This window comes from Meleagris gallopavo, chromosome 29 (assembly GCF_905368555.1).
Source record: "Meleagris gallopavo chromosome 29, MGAL_WU_HG_1.1, whole genome shotgun sequence".
NCBI classification, from domain to species: domain Eukaryota; kingdom Metazoa; phylum Chordata; class Aves; order Galliformes; family Phasianidae; genus Meleagris; species Meleagris gallopavo.
Genome location: NC_139432.1, coordinates 443,251 through 450,641, shown reverse-complemented (window position 1 = coordinate 450,641; position 7,391 = coordinate 443,251). Strand labels below are relative to the sequence as shown.

General features: G+C 47.7%; 1 pseudogene; it reads left to right on the top strand.

The window, feature by feature from the left end:
• The first annotated feature begins 1,164 nt into the window (after nucleotides 1–1,164).
• Nucleotides 1,165–1,496, top strand: LOC100544787 (feather keratin Cos1-1/Cos1-3/Cos2-1 pseudogene; annotated as a pseudogene).
• The last annotated feature ends 5,895 nt before the right edge of the window (nucleotides 1,497–7,391 follow it).

The window sequence follows — 7,391 nt, the reverse complement described above, 5'->3', positions numbered from 1 at the left end:
TTCAGACTACCGGTCCACATATGAACCTCAACCTGGACACAGAGTCATCGACAACAACACTTTGGCTATGACCATAAAACCAATTCCTCATCCATCAAATATTCCAACATTTGAACCCACATCTCCCTGATTTAGAGATAAGGATGTGCTGAGGGATGATGTCAAGGACCTTGCATACGTCCAGATAGATGACTGTTGCTTTCCATCTTCAGATCTTCTCTCAGCAGGTCTGTTACGTCATTTGATATTGGGCCTTTCTTTTGAGATCTGGAACAGATACTGCACAACTTCCTGCCCCATACCAAGGTCACTGAGGCAAAACAGGATGAGACAAAACAGCGTGAGACAAAACAGGACAGAAGAACTTTCTAGAGAGCAGTGTAGAAAGGGTCACATCCAAGAGCTGGTACACTTCTTGCCAAAAGGGCCCCTAAAAACCACAAAGGAGTGACTCAGACTGACATCATTTGCGTTTACAGGACTCTACTACCATGTGAGCTGAATGTGTTGCATACACTGATGTTTGTTGTGCAGAAATGCCTAGGCCTCCATTCTTGCAACTCGAAAGATGTCGTCAGTGAGGAATGAGCATGACTTAAAGCTGGAAATTAAACACAGCAGCACAGGAAGCCAGCACATGTCCCATATCATCATCTGGGATGTTTTGCATTCAAGAGGAGTTTGTCAGAAAATAATCACTGCTAGAAGTGATGCCTCTGGTCAGCTTGGGTCCACTATAAAAAGGAGTCCAGCTCTTTGCTCCCTCATCCACTACTCTTGAATCCTTCTTTTTGGGAACCAGGTGAGTGTGAGGCTCCTTCTTGTCTCTCTGAATCTCCATCAGAAGGTCTGAGATCAGTGGACCTCTTATTTGCTACCAGCACGATTCTGTGCAAAATTCCAGGGCTGTTTCTCAAGAGGTTTGGCATGGAGGGAGACTGGGCCTGTACTGAGGGGGCTTCTGGGCTAGGATCTAAGAAGTAGCTTGATAGGCATTGGGTTGCTCTTTCTGGGTCCTGGCAGGAACAGGCCAAGAAGCCCTTGACCATCCCTGCGCAGCCTCCAACTCCTGGCATTTCATGTGATGTTTCCCTGGTGGTGGAATGGCAGACTCCCCCTCACTCTCCACTTTGTTTGCCTAGCCCTCTCTCTCAACAGGTACACATCTGGCCTCAAGACATGTCCTGCTGTGATCAGTGCCAGCCATGCCGGCCCTGTGGCCCAACTCCTCTGGCCAGCAGCTGCAATGAGCCCTGCGTCAGGCAGTGCCAGAACTCCACCATTGTCATCCAGCCCTCCCCTGTGGTGGTGACCCTGCCCGGACCCATCCTCAGCTCCTTCCCGCAGAACACCGCCGTTGGATCCTCCACCTCCGCTGCTGTTGGCAGCATCCTCAGCTCTGAGGGCGTGCCCATCAACTCTGGAGGCTTTGACCTCTCCTGCATTTCCAACCGCTACTGTGGCAGAAGGTGCACCCCCTGCTAAAGATGCTGGACATTGCCCCAGACAAGGACCCCCACGATCTCAGGACACGGTGCTGGACAGAAGAACAGGCTTTGTGCTGCTGTTTTCAGAGTAGATGATCATCTGTGGCTTACCCTGTCACGACAGACAGAAGTGCCAGCCTGGCTTCTCTGACAACATGGTCAAAGTCTACCAATACTCTCTTCCACTCATTCTTCCTATCTCTTTCCTCTGTTGTTTTCTACTTACCCCCAGAACTCTCTGTGAAGGCCCCAGAAACCAACTGAGTGACCTAGTAGCCTCTCTGGTTTGATGAGCAGTTAGATGGATGCCCTGCGGCAGCTCTGCCATGAGAAAAGGGCAACAGATTATTGTCTGCTCCTGCTGCTCCCTCCACTCAGGGTCTCCACATGGACTGACATTATTTCTCTCTTTAGACTCATTAAACATTTGCTGCAAACCTCATTGTGTCCTTCTGTGGTTAATTCCTTCTTTTTAATATGGTCAGGTGAAAAAACAACTACTTTGAAGAAATTAGCATAGATCCATCACTCCCCTGGGCACTAGAAAGTGGGGCACACTGCAGACATTCATCCTTCAGTCAAGGCCATGCCTAGATCTGTCTTGCACCTGTTTCAAGCAGGCAGCTGCTGCAGACCTTTTTGCAGCTCTTCAAGGTAGGGTACATGCTTTTTAAATCTTAACCTAACAGAACAGACATATGTTGTCAGCATCAGTATCTCCAGCATCTTCAAGTTTCTCAGTACATCTTTCTTCTTTGTGCAGTCTCTCTGAGTACCACACAATGTCATTAACATATACAGGAACATTAGGATATGCTTCTGTCTGCGTGCTGGATTTGTGCACATGGTGGGTACAGATTTTTGCAGAATTCCATTCATATGTTCATGAGCTGGTGCTCAGGTTGCTCAGGCCCATGACCTTTTCCAGTGGCCAGCTTCCTGGGCTGTGGCAGTGCTGGCTGATCTGTGTGATGGCTCATCCTGCTTTGACCTGTGTTGGGCACAGCCATTGTACCAGGGCTCAGCAACACTGTATACTACATCCCATCCTGTTCCGTTCTGCTGCCCTCCTGCCTACCCTTCTTTCAGCATGGTGGGTGGGGATGCTGCATGCAGGCAGCTGCTTTCTCCTCCACCAAAGGAGCTTTCATAGCTCTTCCCCAGCTCTCTGCACACATGCCTATCCTGAGCAGTAGGATGGGAAGAGAACAGCTTTCAGCAGACAAAGCCTGTGAAGAGGTGCCCAGCACTCATATTCCAGTCCAAATTCCTCTAGCTTCTTCTTTGTTTCGGTTTAGAATCCCTCAGCCCTGCTGAGGTGGGTCAAGAACTGGCCATTGGCTTACATGCCCCCCACAATATAGTACATGCTATTCCCCAAAGGATACTTGGAAGATCCGGGTAATTACAGGCCAGTCAGCTTCACCTCTGTCCCTGGAAAGGTGATGGAACAGCTTGAGCTGGATGCCATCTCCAGACAACTGGAAGAAAAGGAGGTTATCAGGAGTAGTCAGCACGGGTTCACCAGGGGGAGGTCGTGCTTGACCAACTTGGTGGCCTTCTATGATGTTGTCACTGGCTGGGTGGATGGGGAGAGAGCAGTGGATGTAGTCTACCTTGATTTCAGCAAGGCATTTGACACTCTCCCACGACATCCTTATAACAAAGCTGAGGAAGTGTGGGATAGATGAGTGGAAAGTGAGGTGGGTTGAGAATTGGCTGACTGGCAGAGCATAGAGGGTCGTCGGTGGTGGTGCAGAGTCCAGTTGGAGACCTGTAACCAGCGGTGTTCCTCAGGGGTCAGTGTTGGGTCCAGTCTTGTTCAGCATCTTCATCAATGGTCTTGATGATGGCCACTCTCAGCAAGTCTGCTGATGATACAAAGCTGGGAGGATTGGCTGACACACCTGAAGGCTGTGCTGCCATTCAGCGAGACCTGGACAGGCTGGAGAGCTGGGCAGTAAGAAACCGGATGAGGTTCAACACAAGCAAGTGTCTTGCATGTGGGGAAGAATAATTGCATGCACCAGTAGGTTGGAGGATCACCTGCCGGAGAGGAGCTCTGCAGAGAGGGACCTGGGCGTCCTGGTGGACGACAGGTTGGCCATGAGCCAGCAGTGTGCCCTCGTGGCCAAAAAGGCCAATGGCATTCTGGGGTGCATTAAGAAGAGCGTGTCCAGCAGGTTGAGGGAGGTGATCCTCCCCCTCTACTCTGCCCTGGTGAGGCCACATCTTGAGTACTGTGTCCAGTTCTGGGCTCCCCAGTACAAAAAAGACAGAGGTCTCTTGGAAAAAGTCCAGCAGAGGGCCACAAAGATGGTGAAGGGCCTGGAGCATCTCCCCTTTGAGGAAAGGCTGAGTGAACTGGGTCTGTTTAGCCTTGAGAAAAGAAGGCTGAGAAGGGACCTGATCCAGGTCTATAAATATCTAAGGTGTGGAGGGCAGAGTGGTGAGGCCAGACTGTTTTCAGTGGAGACAGGGCAAGGGGGAACGGCCAGAAACTGAAGCATAGGAAGTTCCGCACAAATGTGCACAAGAATTTCTTTACGGTGAGGTGACGGAGCACTGGAACAGGCTGCCCAGGGAGGTTGTGGAGTCTCCTTCTTGGAGATATTCAAGACCCACCTGGACACCTACCTGTGCGACCTGGTGTAGGGAACCTGCTTTGGCAGAGGAGTTGGATTTAATGATCTCTGGAGGTCCCTTCCAACCCTACGATTCCATGATTCTGTGATTCTCTGTGCAGAGCTGCAGGAGTTCCCCTGTGCAAAAGCCTCATACCATTCTCTTGTCTTCTCTCCTGCTCCACAGGGAGCTTGTGTGTACCAGTCTATCTGTGTATGTTCACCTGTTCCATTAACACTGATAACAACTTTACAGTAAATTGTTCTGTCATGACTTGCCCTGCAGCCTAAGCACAAAGTCCCATGTCCTGGGGAACTTCAGCAGCCTTGACATCTGTACAGGAAAGTCTTTGCTGGTATTCTGTGGGGAGTTAGTGGCGTTACTGATTTTTTCAGGAATGTGATCTATAAATCCTCATCTTTGATTCTTCTTCTTCCTCTCTTCCACTTCAAGAACTGGATGTCCATGACACGAAAGGTTTCAACACAACTCTTTAATTTTCATTGTCACCCATACCACTATCCTAGTAGCTGTTTCTTTCTTCCTTTTCCTTTTAGAGTTATTGCCTTCTCAGTTTTGTGGATTTTGCCATTCAGAAGCATTTTGCCAGCACCAGGAAGGAGGAAAGGAATAAAATCAGGCAAAGCTTTTAGAGAAGAGTCTAGGGGCAACATTCTAGGGTGAGCCTGATAGCTCAGCTGAAGTGCATCTACACTAATGCACTCAGCATGAATAATACATATGAGGAGCTTGAAACCATGGTGCGACAAGAGAACCATTGCTTGGTTGTTCTCAAGACTAAACTGAAGCGTGGTGGGATTGTTCTTGTGACTGGACTGCTGCAATGGAGGGCTATAAGCTCTTTAGGAGAAACAGACAATGGAGAAGAGACAGTAGAGTGGCTTTCGATGTTAAGTGTTTTTGTGATTATGTGGAGCTTGGTACTGGGAATGACAACTTGAGTTGTTATGTATGAGAATCAGGGAGAAGGCCAACAGGCTGACATCCTTGTAGGAGTCTGTTATAGAAGCAGTCTAAAATGTTTCTGGAGTGTGTTGAAGACAACATTCTGGCACTGTTTGTAAGAGAGTCAAATGGGGGAAGCACATCATTAGGTCTGTTGTTTACAAACTGAGAAGCACTAGTTGGGTGTTGCGATGGTTGGAAACTGTCTTGGGCATAGTGACCATGAAACAATTGAGTTTTCTATTCTTTGTGAAGTCAGATGGAGATCAAATCAAAACTGGTGTCTGGTCTTCTGGAAGGCAGACTCTGAACTGTTTAGAATGTTGGTTGAGAGAATCCCTTGGGAGTCAGTCTTGAACAGCAAAGGGGTCCAGGAAGACTGGATATTTCTCAAGCAGAAAATGTTAAAGATGCAGGATCAGGCTGTTCTACAGTACTGTAAGATGAGCCAGTGAGGAAGAAGACCTGCTAGGCAGAACAGGGGAGCTTGTGCTGAGACTCTGGGAATAAAAGAGAGTTTATGATTTTCGAAAGAAGGATAAGGCATCTTGGGAAGAGTACAAGGCTGTTGCTAAGTTATTAAAAAGGGAAAATTAGAACAGCAAAAGCCCAGTGCCTTTGTTTCAACACCAAGTGTGAGCTAAACCTGACCACCACTGTTCAAGAAAATAGAAAATGTTTTACAAATATAGTAACAAAAAGAGGAGAGTCAAAGAGCATCTCCTGCCTTTACTGGATGCTGTGGAGAATATTATCAGTGAGGATGAGGAAAAGTTGAGGTTCTCAATGCCAGCTTTAACTATGTCTATAACAGTCAGGCTAGTTATCTTCAGAGTACTCAGCCCCTGAGCTGGAAGACAGGGGTGGGGAACAGAATAAAACTCCCATGATTCAGATTCACCCACAAAACAGTCAGTGACCATTCTACTCTATCTGACTGTCACAAGCCCATGAAGCTGGATGGGATCCACCCAAGGGTACTGATGGAGCTGGCAGGGGTGCCTACCATGCAGCATTTCGTTATTTGTTGGCAGTCAGTCCTGGTCAAATGAAGAGGTTTCAGATGACTGGAAGCTTGTCCATGTGACAACCTCCTATAAGAAAGGTTGGAAGAAGGATCTGGGTAACTACAGATCTTTCAGCCTGACCTTGGTATGGTCGGGGAAGGTAGTGGAAAAGATTACTTTGACTGTGACCATGTTGCATGTGCCAGCATGGGCTCAGGAAAGGCAGGTCCTGCTTGACCAACCTGATCTCCTTCTATGACCAGCTGATCAGCCAAGTGGATGAGATGCAGTTTACCTAGAAAGGCCTTTGACACTGTCTCCCACAGTATTTTCCCACAGAAGAAGGCAGCCAATGGCTTGGAGAAGTGTACTCTTCCCTAGATAAAAAAAAAAAAAAGACGACTGGAGGGTGGGGCCCAGGGAAGAGTGGTGAATGAAGTTAAATCCTGCTGACGATTGGTCACAAGTGGTGTTCCCAAGGAGTCAGTACTGGGGCCTGCTCTGTTAAATATATTTATTATATATTTGAGGGGATGAAGTGCACCCACAGTAAGTTTGCAAATGATACCAAGTTGGGGGAAGTGTTCAATCGCCTGTGAGTAGAAAGGTCCTACAGAAGGAATGTAAGAGGATGGATCTATGGGCTGAAGCTATTTGTATGAGTTTTAACAAGAGCAAGTGCTGATTCCTGCACTTTCACCACAAAACCCCCCTGCATCACTACAGGCTGGGGATGGACAAAGGATCTGTTAGTGTTGCTTGACACATGGTTGAACACAAGCCAGAAGAGTGCTCAGCTGGCCAAGGTCAATGGCATCCTGGCTTATTTCAGAAAGAGTGTAGCCAGCAGGATGAGGGAGGTGATTGTTCCTATGTACTCAGAAATGATGAGGCTGCAACTAGAGTACTGTGTTTCATTTTGGGCCCCTCCCTACAAGAAAAACATTGAGGCCCTGTTGTGTGCTCAAAGAAGGGCAACAAAACTGGTAAAGTATCTGGAGCACAGGTCTTACGAGGAGCAGCTGTGGGAACTGGAACTGTTTAGTCTGGAGAAAAGGAGGCTCAGAGAGACCTTATTGCTCTTTACAATTACCTTAAAAGAGATTGTAGTGAGGTGAGGATTGGCCTCTTCTCTAGGTAACTAGAGGTAACACAGTGGTTTTAAGTTTCTTGAGGTGTTAGGAAAATTTCTGCTACAATAAGCTTGCTCAATCATCTTTATTAAAAAAGATACAGAGGAGAGACTTCAGTTCTCTTCATTCAAATAAAGGGAGAGTCTGCTGGGACATACCCCTCTGGGATCTCA